The 18,488-nt window shown below is 38.4% G+C and overlaps 1 pseudogene; it reads right to left on the bottom strand.

Moving 5' to 3' along the window:
• Window positions 1–15,441: 15,441 nt before the first annotated feature.
• On the bottom strand, window positions 15,442–15,935 carry LOC139704443 (zinc finger protein 300-like; annotated as a pseudogene).
• Between the last annotated feature and the right edge of the window lie 2,553 nt (window positions 15,936–18,488).

Here is an 18,488-nt window from a genome sequence, read left to right as displayed (position 1 = left end):
GAACACACTGGTGGCCAGTGGACTTGTCTGTGTGTCACGTGTCAACAAAAACAAGTTGACTTACAAAGTACTAAAGTCCCAGATGCGGTGTCGTACGCCCACAATCCCAGTGACTTGGAAGGCTGAAACTGGGGGATTGCAAGTCCCACGCTGGCCTGGACAACTCAGTGAGGCCCTGTCTCAAAAACAGAAGTAGCCACACACATGTGGGAGGCTGAGATGGGAGGATTGCAAGTTCAAAACCAGCCTCAGACTCGGGGAGGTCCTAAGCAAGTCAGTGAGTAACTGTCTCTAAATAAAATACAAAATAGGGCTGGGGAGGTGGCTCAGTGGTGGAGTGCCCCTGAGTTCAATCCTCTCCCAATAAAACAGAATGGGCTGAGGGTGTGGCTATGTGGTCCAGTGCTTTTCTAGCAGGTGTGGCCCTGGGTCCACATCTAGTACCAAAAAAGAAAGAGGGAAGAGAGAGGAAGGAAGGAAGGAGGCAGAGAGGAAAGGAGGGAAAGAGAAAGTCCTGAAGTGGTGCTGAATGAACGGGTTTGGAATCGTTTCCAACACAGACTGCGTCAGGGTGTGGTGACAGGAGGAAGATGTCTGTGTCTGTCATGCGTGTGGGTGAACACACAATTGCTTAGAACCAGGCAGCAGAAATTAGAATGACGGTGGCCTCTGGGAAAGGCAGGTGGGTGGCTGAGGGCTGTTTTTTATTTTATCCCGTATGCATTCATGAGCAGCCAGTATTTTTTAAAAGTGTGTGTGTGTCCTCCTTACAACCCTCTGCCCCAACCTCAGGGTGCCCATGTTCCCTTGGGGACAGGGTATTGTGGTGCTCCATCTCGACCTCCTCACTCCAACCTGTCCCTGCTGGGTGGTGGGGCCCTGGAGACATTCTTGGCCTCTCTGGACTCCCATTTTCCTGTGGTACAAGGTGAGACTGGACAAGGTTTCCCCCAAGACCCCTCCCATCCCAATGTCCCATGTGCTGTGACTTGGTAAACCCAATCCAGGGCCCAAAGCTGGCCTGATGGGTGACAAACCTCTCCACCCAGCCCACCCTACAACCTTGACCTGGGCCGCTGAAGCCTCCCAAGATGGCAGGACTGCACACCCAAACAGCAGCAGTGCTTGGGCAGGTGTCCCTGCCACCAGGCAGCCTCTGCCCTGCCTCTGCTACCGGCACCCTGACTGTGCCCTAAGATCCCCCTCACCCTGTGCGGACCTTGAGGGAATCTCCCTGCTAACCCAGGACAGTGCATATGCTTCCCCAGGCCCTGGTTCCGCAGCCCAGGGACGCGGCGACACCAGGATGAGGGGATCTCCCCATGGTGGGGTTCCCTGGAGGGTGGTCCATTCCTTGGACCCCTAGGGTCTGGAGCCACCAAAGCCCTAGTCCTCCTCCCATCCATCCCAGCAGCTCTCCCCTGACCAGGAAATCCCTCTTGGGCCTAAGTTGTCACCTCTGTCATGTGCGAACCCTGAACCCTGATGGACAGGAGAGCAGCCCTGTTGCTAGGACAGCAGCTGAGACCAAGCATGTCTCCACCCTCATCCCACCCAGGAGCCACCTGGGAAGGGTGATCTCAGCAGGCCTGAGAGCCCACAGCCCTCCACTCCGCCCTGGAGAGTCAGGCCCAGGCCCTACCTGGAGGAAGAAAGCAAGATCTTCCTTCCTGGAGGGCGGCGGGCTCACTGAGCTCCCACTTCCTTCCCTGGGGCCCAGAGCACTCAGGAAGCAGCCAGCGCAGGAAGGGCAGCCTGTGCCCAGGGACTGGCTAGAGGCTGCCAGGAGTCCCCAGCTGGGTCCAGGCTCCCCCAGCCGTTGGGAACCCAGGCCTGGGATGGACAAGGCCTTGGAAACAGTCACAAGCCCAGCCCTCAGCAGCTGAGGACATCGGCCAGAGCCTATAACATTAACCTTTTCAGACGTCACCTATAAATGGGGGGGATTCAGCCCCTTTCCCAAGAGGAGCTGCAGAGAGGGTGAGCTGCAGGGGGAGCCTGGCAGGGGTTGTTACCCTTGCCCTTTCCATCAAAGGGACACAGGATGGGAGTGGGCACGGACAGGGGTTTTCCTTTCTCAGATGGGAGAACCAAGGCTCAGACAGGACACACTGGGTCCTGAGAACTACGAGACACCCCCATTCTCCAGGTTCCTCCTAAACAACCACAGCAGCTGTCCGGGCTACACAATGTGGCCTATGGACCTCGGTGAGCAATTATTACACCTTCAAAGAATCACAAGTGTCTTTTGGCTCGATGGGCCTCGCGTGCATCTCCCTATCCCATCAGAGGACAGCGCACAGCACCACTGACTCTTGCTGTGCAAGAACTCATTCCAGGGCTGCCAGATCTCCTGATCACCTGGAGCCCGGGAGTGCAGCCCGGGTCAGCCCTGGTGGAGGGAAGCCTGGTCTTGAGCACAAAGCCAGAGGGGGACTTCCCTGTGTGTGCCGATGTCCTTCAAGGAGAGCTAGCACAAGAGATGGCAGGGTCTCCCCAGGGCACTGGCCTCCGCTTTGCCAAAGGGCACCGCTCTACACCCACCTCCTCCCAAGCCACCTAAGGGACAGAAACAGTAGTTAGGGCCTCACTGTCTACAATGACAGAAACCTGGGCTCTTGGCCACTCATAGCTGTGTGACCTCTAGCAAGTTACTCAACCTCTCAAAACTTCAGTTTCTTCTTCTGTAAAACAGGGGAGAAGAGCGTCTCTTTGTAGGAGAATAATGTGGCTCAGCAAATCCCATCATTCTTATCAATAAACACATTATGGTTCCAGAAGCCTTGGCGCACGCCTTTAATCCCAGCATCTCAGGAGGCTGAGGCAACAAGATCACCAGTTCAAGGCCAGCCTCAGCAACTTAGAAGACCTTGTCTCAAAAATAAAGGAGGTGGAGGCTGGGGATAGAATTCAGCAATAAAGCACCCTGGGTTCAATTGCCACTACCACAAAAGAAATACAAATAAAAAGGTCTTGTCCCTTTCCTGTTCTAATACATCTCATGCCCCTAGCTATGGGGTTAACACAAGTAGTTACCCAGGAGTTTTCCAACCCTGGAAAAGCAGGGAGTTACCTAAGCAAAATCTGATGGCCAGGCCTAATTCAAAAAGGAGAGAAGAGAGACAAGGCAGCCCACCTCTCAGCCTTGCCCTGGCTTAAAGTGGGAAACCACTGATCTAGTCTACTGGCCTCCAGACAGATAGGGAAACTGAAGCACAGAGAGGTGGCATGACTGGAGCAAAGTCACACAGCAAGCAGGAAGCAGGGCTGGACCAGAAGTTCCATGCTGACTCCTGCATGCTGCCCCAGCTCATCTAACCCTTAGTGTGTTAGCAACACTCAAGGCCTCCAGGGCCAGACACAAAAGGGGCAAAGAGAGCTCAGCTGCACTCGGGAGTCGTGGAAACTGGCAGGACAGCGCCAGCGATCCTTGCTGTGTGAGAACTCAATCTGGGGCTGCCAGATCTCCTGGTGACTTTGAAGGACAGTTAGAAACCTGATTTTTGTGCAAACTTTCCTGAATCTTAAGAATTATGTTCTAGGGCTGGGGTTGTGGCTGAGTGGTAGAGGGCTCACCTAGTATATGTGAGGCACTGGGTTCGATCCTCAGCACCACATAAATATAAAATAAAGATATTGTGTCCACCTAAAACTAAAAAATAAATATAAAAAAGAATTATGTTCTAATTCCAAGCAAATTTTTAAAATATTATTTTTTAGTGGTAGTTGGACACAATACCTTTATTTTATTTATTTATTTGTTTGTTTATTTATTTTGATGTGGTGCTGAGGATTCATCCCAGGGCCTCGCACATGCTAGGCGAGTGCTCTACCGCAGAGCCACAGCCCAAGACCCCAAGAAAATTGTAAACCTGAGCAACCAACCAACAAAAACCTGGAGCCAGGTGAACTCCTCGGGTTCAGGATTTCAGGGTAGGACCTGGGAATGATTTTTTGGCACTGAGGATAACATAAGAGGTTCATGGAAAGTATCTTTCTCTATAAATCAGTGTCTGGTCCTGGTGGCTCAAATTCTGCCGTTAGCTATTTGTTCCTGTGAACCAAACAGTGCTCTCCCAGGATATTCTTGCCAAAAAATTTTGAAGAGTTTATTACAAATATATTTGTCTAGTGGACAGATCTAGGTAGTGTCCTGGACCTGGAAGAACAGAAAAAAATTAATATTGACAAGAGCAATTGGATGACACGGAGCAGTTCCAATGCCCCAGGTGCCACCTCAAGACCTAGGGACACAGAGCGCTGCCAAAGCTTCTGAGAGGGTGAAGCAAGGCACAAATCTATTTTAGATAAGAAGCTGCCAATATCCCCCCAAAAATACCGCCCCTGAGGCTGAGATCAGACAGCTGGTGTCTTGCCAGCCGGGAAGCATCTGCCACATTTGCCATCTCAAAATAAGTCTGGGGTCTTCCAGGGACAAAACTTTTAGCTGCCAAATGAATCGCTGGGGCTCAGCGGAGGCTCTGGCCACCTGTTGTTCTGCCCAGAGTCCTTGCAGTGCCGAGGGGAGGACAGAGGGAAGCGGCAGGCAGGGGAAGCTGTGCCTCAACACTTTTTCCTAAAATGCTGATCTTAGGTCTAGACAACAGAAAAGATGCCACTAAAATTACTAGGAAGCCTTTCCCCAAAAGGCATCCGGTTACCTCAGATTTAAAACTGCGCTGGCGGAAGCCTCTCCTCTTGGCCTGTCCTGGGTTTCCACATGAGGGCTCTGGAAGAGGACTCCAAGATTAGGGACGCAATGAAGGAGAGGCAGAGGCCTGGAGAGGATTTCCCAGGAAACAAATGGAGGCGGGGGGGGGGGGACCAGATTCTTCACAAACTCCCTTCTCTCTACTCGAATACGATGAGTTCATTAAGTGTGCAAAGCCCGTCCCACCAGGGGGCCTGGGGAGCTGTGGACCATCACCACCAATGCCCCAGCCCCCAAGCCCATCCACATCACCTCTTTATTTCTTAGACCCAGTTCTACCATCCCTTCTTCTCGGGAGCGGTCTCTATGTCTGGAATTCAGTTCTCCTGCTCCTAGCAGCACCCAGCCCAACCGAATCGCACTGTAGCATCACAACCACTGCCAAGCTTGCTTGAGCAAAGCTGCATAAAAATCACCTGGAGAGACTGTGCAATCTCAGATTCCCAGGCTCCACCCACAGAGATTCTGGCTCAGCAAGATCCAGGGGCCTGGGTTCCCAGGTGAGGGTGATATTGGGCCTATGCTATCCATGACAGTAGCCATTAGACTCCTGTGGCTACTTAAGTGAAAATCAAAGTTAAATCAAATTAAAAATAGTAAGCCAGGTGAGGCAGAGCCTATGCCTATAGTCCCAGCTACTTGGGAGGTGGAGGATGGCTGGATTTCAGGAGTTCAAGGCCAGCCTGGGTAGCACAGCAAGAGCTCATCTCTAACAAAAGTAGTCACACTTCAAATGCTCAGCAGCCACATAGGGCAGGTGGCAGCCATGCGAGACGGTCCAAATGGAGAAAATTCCCCTGCCTGCAAAGGTTCTCGGGCAGCACTGGTCTAGACTCTGGAGCACACATCATGTTGGAAATCGTGGGCTTCCCTGTGAGTTTCTCAGGGCTGTTGTCTCAAGCAATCAGAAGGCAGGATTCCTGAGGACAGGGACTAATGCTGTGTTCAGCTCATAGGAAGAAATGTTTGTTGAAAAAAAGGATGGCTAAACAAGATGGAGGGAGAGACTGATGGTCAGCTGGACAAAACTCCAGAAGGGTTAGAGAAACCTGGTGCCTGAATCCTCTTTGGGATCGGATCCACACCTCCTTTACTGACCAGACACGCTCCCTCCATTCAATACCAGAACCCTGTCCCCAGACTCGAGCAGCCGAGGACTGTCCCCCAGGTCCTGGATGGCCATGCCCTGCTTAAAACTGAGAGGAAGCCATTGATGGAAAAGAAGGTCGATTCTAAAATGCCTTTACTATTTTGAGTTCCTGGCTACCTAGCAAACAGGGGCTGACAATCTGACTTTAATAGCTCCAGCTCTGAGTGTCTTAAAGACATTTCTTTCCGACTAAGTAACCCAAATAACTTTAGCAACTTTTTAAAAATAAGAATTAATGATGCTAGAGGACCTCAGTTCTCACCCACAATGTGGGGCTACACCCTCTGGGCCAGCTGAGGGCCCTGCAGTGGGATGTGCATCTGTAGGAGAAAGGATGAAGGAACAGCGTCCTCTTCGCCCCACAGACTTGTCTTTAAACACTCCTGTGATTGGCTGGAGAGGTGGCTTAGCAGCGGAGCATTCGCCCAGCTTCGCGCACAGAGTCCTGTGGGGGTGACTGAGGCAGATGAGCTGACCTTTCAGCCCCAACACCAGGGAGGCTACTGTACCCAGACCCCCGTCCCCACAGGGTCCACCCATGCTCTTGCTGGAACTGTCATTGAGCCAGCCACGGTTGCTGGAGCGCTCCTCCTGCGTGTCTTCCCCGCAGTGGGAGAGGAGGTGCGGAGATAAATGAACATTCTCTGGGGGAGGCCGAAAAGCCCAACTGGGGGCCTCATATGCATCCACCAGAGGCCCTTCCGTGGGAGTGTGCAACAGACCTCATGCCCTTGGAGCTGCAGCCCTGGAGGCTGCAGAAGGACTGGGGCTGGGGAGGGTGTAATAAATACCCTGAGGCTGGTGGAGCCCTGAATGGCCTCCTTCCCTGGGCCTGAGTCACAGCCAGCCTAGGTCTTCTCACTCCTAGGAGCCAGAAGGAGGGAAAGAGAGAGAGCTTCAGGGCCAGAGGAGGGGGTGCCAGCCAGGGACAAAGACAGAGACAGGAGAAACAAAGGAAGAAAAATCCCCTCTTGTTATAACCTGTGGTTTAAAGAGAAATGTGGCTTGCTCCCCCAGGAGGCCTCGAGTTCAACCCTGAGTCCACCTGATGCAAGGCCAGGCCCTTCTACTTTGCACACTAAACCTCAAGCCCAGGTGTGACACGGTGTCCTGGGCATTCTCCTAGGCCAGAAGCTCCCCAGGCCCATGTGCAGAATCAGTTGGAGTCAGAGGCAATCATCTCCCACTGGACTTGAGAGCAAACATTTTTTTTTCAGGACTTAAATAATTGCATTGCATCCTCAGTTCTGGTTCTCTTCTAAAGCCAGCCCCAAATAACGTTTGGCAGGCTAATGGTGGTCTGGCTTTCCCCACCCCCTCTGCCCTGTGGGGTTTTCTCAGAATATTTTCCTCAATGTCTGGGTAGCTGGCTTTTAAACAAGTTTATTTTTTTTTTTAGCTCAGGTCTCAAATTTTATTAAATTTAAATTTTATTCCATTTCAGGCTATAAAATCTCCAAAAGTGGCTTTGAAAGTGAATAGGTTTTGGCATGCTGGAAATAGGTTACCTCCAATGCAAATAAATGAGTCTAGCTTCCGAGGAGAACAAGGCTCTAAGGGTTGGGAAAATGCGTGGAGTGGTTAGAGACCAATTTAAAAGTACATATATTTTAAATGAAACATTCTGTGGACATATGGAACCAATAGTTCTGCCAAGAGCTCAATTCTAGGGATTAAGTCTTAAGAATTAAACTTCAGTCTTTACTACCCAAGGTGATTTTACGCCAACAAATGGAAACTCATTTTTTGTTTTCTAGTCTAAGGGGAATCTTTATACATTTTTAAATTATTTGGCATTTTGAATTAATTTTCTTAGAATGAAATGAGATTCTTAAATTGGGATCTTTATTTTTTATGTATCACCAATAAATTTCTAAAAATATAATTTACACCTATTTTTTTCTAATCCTGTTCATGATTTCTCTATTTTCTTTTTTTTTTTTTTTTTTTGTATTTTGGTATCTGGTTTGTTTATTGTTTTTTTTTTTAATTTTTTATTGTTGGCTGTTCTATTTTCTTGATTATATGAATTTTTATAACTGATACTAACTTGATAATCTGTACCATTTCCTGGTTTATAAACACTTATTGATTTTTGCTTCTTTTTATTTATAGTTGGCCTCCAGTAACTAAGGGAAAGACCCCTTTCTGTCTGCTCCTCCCAGCCTTGCTCCAGCCTCTCAGCTTCCCAGACCCTCATGCAGTTGGTTGTAAATTCTTCCAGAATTTTTTATTATTTTTCAAGACAAAAAAAAAAAAAAAAAAAAAAAAAAAAAAACTTTAGAAAATACTTTAAAAAGAAAAATGTGGAGGGAGGAGGAAGCAACGCATTTTTTTTTTCAAAATTAGGCTTTTTTAAATGTTTTTTTTAAAACATTTGTCCATATTTAATGTGGGTCAGCCACTGATACTTCATCTAAATAACAGTTTCTTTGCTGAGTTCAGGTGACCAAGGAATAGCCACACCCTCAGAACAAAACAAAACACACACATACCAAAAAAAAGAAGAAAAAAACAACACAGAATCATCTTTAACCTAACTTTTTATATGATGTTTCAGATCCCCTTAACTTTGCAAACAAGATTCTGTTTTCAGTTGAAATTTAATTTTTTTTTTTGTATTTGAAGAGAGTGTGACTATTGAACTTGAAACCTTTTATTCTAAGCATTTTGGTGGTTTCTGGTGAGGTTAAGTGGGTGAGAGGGTGAAGGGAAAGTGGAGGATTCTTTCCTATCATAATATGAAGTTTCCCCCACAGTCTGCTCTCAGATGCCAGACTTCAAGTTTTTCTTACACTGGTATACTTTGATTATTCTTACTTCCCCTTTACCCATAAGTTTTAACAGCATTTTATCAAACTGCACTTATTAATAAAAATTTTAAAAATATAGTTATAGTTCACTTCACCAGTCTTTACTTATTACTTATGGTTTCACTCACCTGCTATGCCTGTTTTTGATGTCTGAAAAAGAGACATATTATTTTACATATTTTACCCAGTTTCCTGCATGTTTATACTGGAATGAAAATCAGTTCTGGAAATACTCCACTTTGATTGAATGCTATAATCAAGAAAATAAATTTTAAATATGCTAAATATATATCCAGAATTTCTCAAGTAGCTATGCCTAAAACAAAGAGAATTTCCTGAAAAGAGAAACCATGGTCAGCTTCAAGAAAGCAAGAATAGAACCCAAGTATTTATCACTAATGATAGATTATAGATGATAAATACAGAATAACCTCATGATTTAAAGAAAAACTAGTATTCAACATTGTACTCTAAACTGAAGCAGACTGTCCTTTAATAATAAATAAAAATAGATTTTCATAAATGATAAAATTCTAAAAAGCTGTTTTCTGTTCCTTATTTCAAAGAGAGTTACTCAATATAGAAGAAAAATAAAACAAGGGGAGCAGAGTTTGTGTATAGAAACAGTGCCTCTAACTACAGAGTTGAAGAAAGTTATGCTGATTCTGCAGTAGACCTTGAAAATAGTTTTGTTAGCATACCCCAGTCCTATCTTTAAAATGATGGTTTAATAGAAATATTAGCTAGTGATTAGTGAAGTGATTGAATGTAGCAAAAGTTAGAAGATTCTAGTGATCTATTTTCCTCAACACACACAAAAAATTGAATATTAGAAAATACAGAAAAAATAAAGTGATGAAAAAGAAAGTAAAAACCCACTAAACACAAATAAAGGAACATCAAGTTCTGCATATGAAACACAGTAAAATGTGCATTTTTTGTAACATTTGATGGGATAGAAGAAAATAGTATTGATTGTTCTTGATGGGAAAAACATCCCTCCATGAGCAGCATTCATGTCTTGATATTGGATGTCAGAAAGGCTAATAAATTAGAGAAATAAGCTATTCTTCTGGTGTGTGTTTTGTGATGAAAACTATTTTGAAGTTAAATTTGTGAAAATGCTTATTTTAACCTTCATAAATTTTCTGTAGACAAAAAATGCAATACATAATTATTTTTAAAAGAGAATAACTAACTGATGAAGCATGGACACAGGAACTTGTAACTATTAAATAATAGAGTGGGGTGTAGTGGTCTGTACAAATGCTGATATTCAGAAATAATAAAGTGTCCAATGTTGATTAGGCAGGAAATCATAGAACACATACCATTATGATTGTATAAATGATAATCAATTAAACACTAAAGCCTTCTAATATTTGAGTCATTAGGCCTGAAGAGAAAGAAGTGGCCCCATAAGCTAAATTGGTTTTCCTCCCTCTCTCATTGCAATTGGAAAAAATAATGGGAACACCTAATACATTGTGAAGGTTCTTCTATGTATATATTTTGAAATTATGGTCAATATCATACAACTAGTAGTAGGTATGGCTAAATTTAGTTTCCTTTTAGAACTTTACATAGTTGCAGATATATTGGAGGCTGCTGATTTGGGTATAAATTTTGGAAACTACTGTTTTATATAGTCCTGGGAATTGAATCCAGGAGTGCTTTATCATTTATCTATATTCACAATTCTTTGATATTTTATTTTGATATCTGGTCCCAGTTACCAAGGCTGGCCTTGAAGTTGTGATACTTCTGCCTCAGACTCTATGATTTTTGAGGTTACAGGTATGTACCACCACATCAGGCCTGGATACTACCTTTTAATTTTTTACATAAATCTAATAATCAAAACTATTTTAAATATCCCTGCCTTTTCTTTTATATAAAATATTCAATACTACCTTTCCAAATTGGTTTTCACCATCACATTCTTTCTTTCAGAAGGCCAATCTTCATGTTGTGTAGTTATACATTTTTTGACCATCAAAAGATATACTCAATAGATTTTATTCTGAGTTAGAAAGTCAATTTTATATATGTTTTAGAAAAACAAATTGCCATAATTTTTTTTTGGTCATGCTCTTAATAGAAATATTTTCTTCTTAGTCATCATCACAAGAAAATAGGAGGAAATTTAGAAAAGTCAAAAGATGAGATCCAAGAGTTGGCTAGTTGATGCAACCAGATGTTTATGATTTTATTGTTTTCTTTTAAATTTCTTATTCTGAGTGCTCTGATGGCTTTTCCTATGATATTTAATAATCAGCTCCATTTAAAAGCACTATTTTATGTGAAAAGTGGATACTAAGGGAAATAAATATCTGGAACAAATTAATATTACTCAGTGTTTCTCATAATTATATACAGCTTCCTCCTATCATACTGGGATTGCAATACATAGAGCTTTCAATGACTTCCATTCCTCACTATATTTCACTAATCAGCACATGCAGAAATAATTTCTCAACAAATTTATATTAAATAAGTAGCAATTTAGAGAAAATTAGTTATAATTCACACCTGTGAAATTAAAAATATATATGTGTCAGTTTGCCAAAGAATACTTGGCATATTCAAATAATAAAATAAATAACTGTTGCTTTTCTTTATGTGATAGGGCAGTTTATTGTCATGTTGTTTCAAAAAAACATTGACAGTTTTCTTATGAAAAAAAATAGTTGTTATTGTTTAACATGGATTTTACTTGATTTTTTTTTATTTTTATTTTTTCCCTTTTATCTTGAACACTGAGAAGGTATTTGCTGTGGTCAAACACAGTGAGATACTGATCAATCAATTGTATTTTCAAGTAATGTTGTAAAATGCATCTGCAAAACATTTGCAATTGTTTTCATTTTATATAATAACATCATGCACACTCAGCAGGAGAAGAGGTTGCTCATTAATTTTGGTATCAATACTGGGTTAGGTACATTGAAAAGATATTGAGAAAATTACATCTATAATGGTGGAATCTCCCAATTCTTTGTTTTCATTTTTCCTGTGGTGCTTCTGTTATTGATATTAGTATGTTAACTTTAATTTGAATTGTCCATACAGTTTCTTAAAACATAAGAAACTCAGAATTGAGGAAATCACATATAGCATATTTATTTCATAAACTGATATAAGATTCAATGAAAGACTTCAGCATTATTAATGTACACTTTATCAAAATTCCATTAAGTCACAATGTGAGAAACAGTATTAAAATTTTATATAAAGGTTTTTTAACAATGAGCTATAGGCACCCTAAGCAAGTATGTAGTTCCAATTATTCATTTACTGAACTTCATTCATTCATAAAATAATAGTTGATAAAAACCACACATCAGAGAGTCTGTTTTTGAAAAAATTGTTTGGTGAATTACTAACAATGCAGCATGTAATTTTTATTTATTATTGGTTCATCATACCCACATCTTACCCACATAATAAGATTGTCATAATACTCAATAAGTTGTAGCTAAAAACATGAAAAACCGCATATCATATTGTACAGATTATATAAATGCTCTTATTATTTCTTCATCTTTTTCACAAATATTTATCAGAAATTTACTATATGCTAATTAGAAATAAGTTCATCCTAATTATTTCAGATATTTAAAAAAACTGCAAGACCTCATTTGAAAAGAGCAAAATAGATTTCAGAAGTAAGTACTGTTTCTATGCAAATATATTTGGGATGCATCAGAGAGTGAATATGAAAAAAACATACTATTGATCATGTTATATAAATGAAGTGAAATATCATACCAAAAGGTTAAAAAAATAACTTTTGGGGAAAAAAGCAAAAGAGTGCACTAGTATTTGAAATAAGTTAATACATTTTTTTACTATAATTAGTTGTTTCTGGATGTCATTTCACTCTTTACTTTAATTATCTATGCATTTTCTTAAGTACCCCTATAGGTGTTATTGGAAAATATTGGCATTCAGTCAGCAATGCCACCAATTTTCTGTTCTGCAATATTAAAGAACTATTTCAGATTTATTGCAATGAATAGTTTTGTTTAAAAGTAACAGTAGTTTTTCAATGTAGAAATTACTAAGATAAATTTGGGTGTTCTCAAAAAGTTTATAACAACCATATTTGATAAACTTTGTGTCATAGTGTATAAGAAAAGTTGCTTCCCTACCCCAAACCAGACATCATTGTAATACCCTTGTGTAGTATCAACATACAAGTTTAGATGAGGACTTTTGCATCTTTTCTCCTTTTACTTCCCACCATGGATTATTTTTATAAGCAAATTTCTATGCTTGTTCAACCTCTCACACATCTCAGAATTCACTAGGAGGGATCCCTGACAATCTAGAAACAAACATATCTGAGATAGTGTATAGACTAATATATGAAGAAGTTCAAGAAAATATTGATCTGGCCATGAGATGGTGCGGTAACTATATAGAAAGCTAAAAATTTGAAATTAAAAGATAGATAATATTCCTGAGAATTTCTATGAATCATGTAGTCTGTGGAAGCAGATATTTTAAGTAGGTAGAGAAGTGTACATCATCACAAGCAGAAAAATCAAATACAAAAAAGTGCAATTTGCCTTATGCTAAAAAGACCCCTTCATTTATGTCCTACTTCTTTTAGCTCTCAGGTTACATATCTTTGGGCTCAAGGTATTCAACAAGAAGAAAGTGGATTTGTTTTATGCTAGATCAGTTAAGAACTTATATAATTAGAATGTAAAGATATTTTGATTGGGGATTCAGTTGTTTCAAGTATGACAGCTTGCCCAGGAAAACAATGCAGGAGATTTTGTCCTCCACTTGATCCAAATTGTATGGAAAAAATTATTATCTTTTAAATTAAAAGTGGAACCCACAGGCAATCTACAATAGGTATTGAAAGGTTATGATGAGACAACAAACTGCAGTTGTTATTCTCATACTTTATTTTTTATCATTGATTGCTGTGGAATTTGATTTGAATGTTTGAAATATAAAACTATATTTAAAAATAAACAAAATATTCTTTTGTATTTTAAGGCTCAGAGCCTGAGGTCATAAAACACAGTATAATCACCTCATATTTTTCTAATGCAATTCCAAGACAAAGCAGTTGGGGCATATTTTTCATTAAAAAAAATATTTATTTATTTATTATTTATTATTATTTATTGTTTATTTTCCTATATCTATGTCCTTCCTATAACTCGTAATTTCACCATGATAAAAAAAACAGAAAATAAATTACAATGACATGATTATGCAAAATATATTCCACATTAAGTTTGATTAAAATGTGTAAAAGTATTAAGAGATGCTAGAGTATTATTTACTCAATAGTAGGTTTTACTGTTGCATAAAACATTTAATCAAGTGAAATACTGTGATATCTGTCTTTTAATGACACAATGCAATACATGAGTGTTAACATATACATAAATATTCAATTATAAAGACATATTGCATACATAAATAGGTAAAAAATGCACTGTAAACTGGGCTTGATGGTCCATGCTTGTAATCCAAGCAAATTGGGAAGCTGAGTTTCAGAAGTTTAAATTCAGCCTCAGAAACTTAGTGTGGATTCACGCAACTTGGCAAGACCAGTATCAAAATTTGAAAAAGCAGAGAGAGGTCATAAGAATGTGGCACAGTGTTTAAAAATCCCCAAATTTAAACTGCAATACAAAAAAAAAAAAAGATTAAAATATTACAATTCAGTGTTGCACATCAAAAAATAGATTTCTTATAATTGTTTTCTCTGGTATTCAAAAGTGGAAATAGTAATATTTGATTTAGAAATATATATGTATATATATATATATATATATATATATATATATATATATATATGCTTTCAAAGATGAGGTTTCTGCATTATACATGTATGATATTTATGACTGATATTTCTACCAAATAACTTGATAATGCTTAATAAATTTAATCAAAAGTTATTTAACAGGTACTTATATTCTATATTTAAATGAGTTGTGTCTTTTACTGATCCTCATATACATCAAGGTGTAATGTATACATAATGACTTCACTATACTCTCACATTTGTCAAGGTGTTGATTATAAATGTTTCATTGTAATATAAGGCATACATTTTGGACAAAATCTGTTCAATGTTCACTACTGGTATGATTTTTCAGATGTTCAATGAATTTAAAATTTGAATAAGTTTTGGAAATATTATTTAACTTTTTAGGGTTTCTGGGCACTATGTATTCTCCAAAAATCACTAGTGTTTAAGAAACATGTGGCTATGAAATGTTTTGTTTTTTTTTTTTTCCATTTGTATTCTCTCTAACCAGTATGCATTCACAGGTGCTGAGTATTGGTGAATAAATTTTGAAGGCATTGTCACATTGTCAATTTTCACATTTCAAAACTTTCTCTTAACTATGCTTATTGTGGTGAGGATTAAAATTTGACCCTTTCTTAGAGGAATTGTTCAATGATTTCATTTATAAAGCTTCTCTCCAGTGTGTTTTCTATGATGTCTAGTAATATATGATATAGAATTTAAAATGTTTCTACATTTTTTACATTTATATGTTTTCTTTCCAGAATAAATAGCATGGTGGTGAAAAATAATTGATTTTTTATTAAAAGCTTTGCAGCATTGTTTCCATTTGTAGGGGTTCTTTTCTGTATAAATTCTGTTGTTAATAAGGTTTAGTTTCCCTTTAAAAGTAGTATCACTTTATTCACATTTCACATTCATCAGGGTGTATATTATTTTATTTTTTATTAAAAGTTTTGCCACATTATTCACATTTGTAGGACTATTCTGCAGTGTAAGTTCTGCTGTGGTGGATAAGGCCTATTTTATTGGTAAAAGCTTTGTCACTTTCCTTACATTTGTAGGGCTTCTCTTGAGTGTGAATTCTTCTGTGGCAAATAAGGGTTGATATTTGAGTAAAGCACTGTCACATACTTTGCATTTGTGAGGCTTCTCTCCAGTGTGGGTTCTGCTGTGGCAAATGAGGTGTGATTTTTGACAGAAAGCTTAGCCACATTCTTTACATTCGTAGGGCTTCTCTCCAGTGTGAGGTCTGCTGTGGAGAATAAGGTGTGATTTTTGACTGAAAGCTTTGTCGCTTTCCTTACATTTGTAGGGCTTCTCTCCAGTGTGAATTCTGCTGTGGCAAATAAGGGTTGATATTTGAGTAAAAACTTTGTCACACACTTTGAAATTGTGAGGCTTCTCTCCAATATGAGTTCTGCTGTGGCAAATAAGTTGTGACTTTTGACTGAAAGCTTTGCCACATTCTTTACATGTGTAGGAATTTTATCCAGTGTCAATTCTTCTTTGGTAAATAAGATTTAAGTTTTTACTAAAAATTTTACCATATTCTTCACATTTGTAGGGCTTCTCTTCAGTGTGATTTCTGCTTTGCTTAATAAAGTTTGATTTTTCTTTATAAACTTTATCACATTCTTCCCATTGGTAGGGCATCTGTCCAGTGTGGTTACTCTGTGGTTAATAAGACCATTTATTTTACTAAAAGCTTTGCCACATTGTTTATATTTGTAGGGCTTCTCTCCAGTATAAATTCTCTGGTGGTGAACAAGGCCTGATTTTTTATATGATTTCTGGTGTTCACTCTCACTTGTGGTTTTCCATATTTTCTTTTGTTGTAAATAGTCAAGATCACAACTTCTGTATTTCCCATTTATCAATTTGTGAAATATATGTTTTATGCCCTTCTCTGGTGAATATTCTTGGGTATCACGAGGAGTCATGGCTGAAATAAACAAACAAAAAAAAGATGCCTTATAGACTGGGATAAATATATTTTGCATACGTAACATAAAATTAAGGTAAAATAAGTACATAAGGAGTGTAGCAGATTAGTAAGTCCAAAGTCATCATAAATCCAAAAATATATCAGTTGAATAAAAATATACAGACAAAATTACCTTGAGAATATTACTCAAACTCTTGTAGGGACCACAGTATTCAAGAGGAGTAAATTATTAAGAAGAGTAATATAATAAAGAGAAGGAAAGTGTCACTTTTATCATCCACAGCTTTTTGTCCTCCATAAGATATAATTGTGTATTTAGGAAATATCTATCAGCTACCTTCACTGTCAGTAAAATAAAAAGAAATGTAAAACATCTACAAACATTTGTGGTTTTTTCAAAGGGTATCCAAAAACTGGTTTTTGTCTACCATGACAAAGAGTGATGAAAATATCTAGTAGATTTTGAGTGATAATTCCACAAATTTTCAACAAGGGTAAAGAGGCTATGGACTCACCAACAATAAAAAATTAAAAAAAAAAGAGGCTATGGACTCTTAAAAAGAAATATGAACAAAAAAATTTACTAAGAAATATACACATATATGTCTATAAAATTTTCCATAAAAACATTTTAAACGACTATAAAAACCTTGTATAGCCTATGACCATAATACTTGGATGAAGTCAACACATGACAATCAAGTATACTAAATTGATTTTTATATTTTTAAATTGGTGTGATATGATGATTTCTTTCATTGACAAATACAACTTTGTTTATTTACTAAATATATCATGGTATTTTATACTGTATATATAAGGTAAAATGAGTAAATAGAATAAATTAACACAATCATTATTTCATATAATCATCAGTTTTTTCTTACAAGTATTGCATTCCTTCTACTAGTATTTATGAAGAACATAATACACTCACCATGTGGTAAAACAAAAATCTTGACCCTCTTATGCTCAATAAAATAAAAATATGGAGACTTTGACTATAATATAAACCCTACACAAAACACAGTACCTGGTGAGCAGAATTTTACTCACTAAATATTTGACTGTCACATGTGAATCAAATGCTCCTGCAACTTAATTTATGCCTGCCACATTTCACTTAATGCAAAGTCCTGCATATATATCTTATAACACTTTAAGAGAGAAAATATTTTATAACTAAATAATAATAATATAATAAGTACAATATTTTTACACCTTTGATCATTGATACACAAATACATTGAGTCCCTAGCTTTAAAACTGAGAACTATGTTGCACTAAAAACAAAAGCAGAGGTATCTCTTCAATTTTCTGATTTAATTGTTCATGAATCATATTTAGTACTGGCATTTCTGAAACTTTAGGTCATCCAACTTTTAATTTTTCATGTGTGGTGCTTGAGATTTGCCCTAAAAATTCTACATCAATGAATAACAACACAAGTCTTTTTAGAATTTTTCGAGTCATGCTATTTCTAAATATCTGTGACTTTCCTAAACATGAAGTACTTTTCCATGGCTTCCCAATTAACAAATGTTAAAAGGATGCAGCACTGTTCTTGCCTATTTTTATTTACTTAACAGATTTTATACTTTTTTCCCCAAAAATGGACTACATAATCTACTGTTGGCTCCTTTAATGAACAAATAAAAAATAGTACAGCAAACATAAACAAAGAGAAGTGTGGCTTAATCCAAGTGACAAAAAAAGAAAAAAAAAACATTAAGAATTGAACATCAGGATACTGACAGTTATGAATTACTCAAAGAACACTAAATAACTATTTAAAGAATGTTTGAAGAGTGAAATTGAGACAAAAAGTATAAATATAAATAAGCACAAATTGTGTATGTGAATAATTCTTTAAGAAAAAAAAATGAGAGGGGCATTCCTAAGCAAGGCTGATCCAAAACATGTTTACTTTTGAATAATTTCTGAATATTTACATAAATGCTTTATGTGTTTTTATATGAGCATCATACGTTAACGGAAATTTTAAAAGTTATGTTTATCAAATAATTAGGTATGTCAGAATACTAGCAATAACTTGTGATTCAGTAAAAATCTCAAATTGG

Source organism: Marmota flaviventris, unplaced genomic scaffold (assembly GCF_047511675.1).
Source record: "Marmota flaviventris isolate mMarFla1 unplaced genomic scaffold, mMarFla1.hap1 Scaffold_61, whole genome shotgun sequence".
NCBI lineage: Eukaryota > Metazoa > Chordata > Mammalia > Rodentia > Sciuridae > Marmota > Marmota flaviventris.
This window is presented reverse-complemented; position numbering and strand designations above follow the sequence as displayed.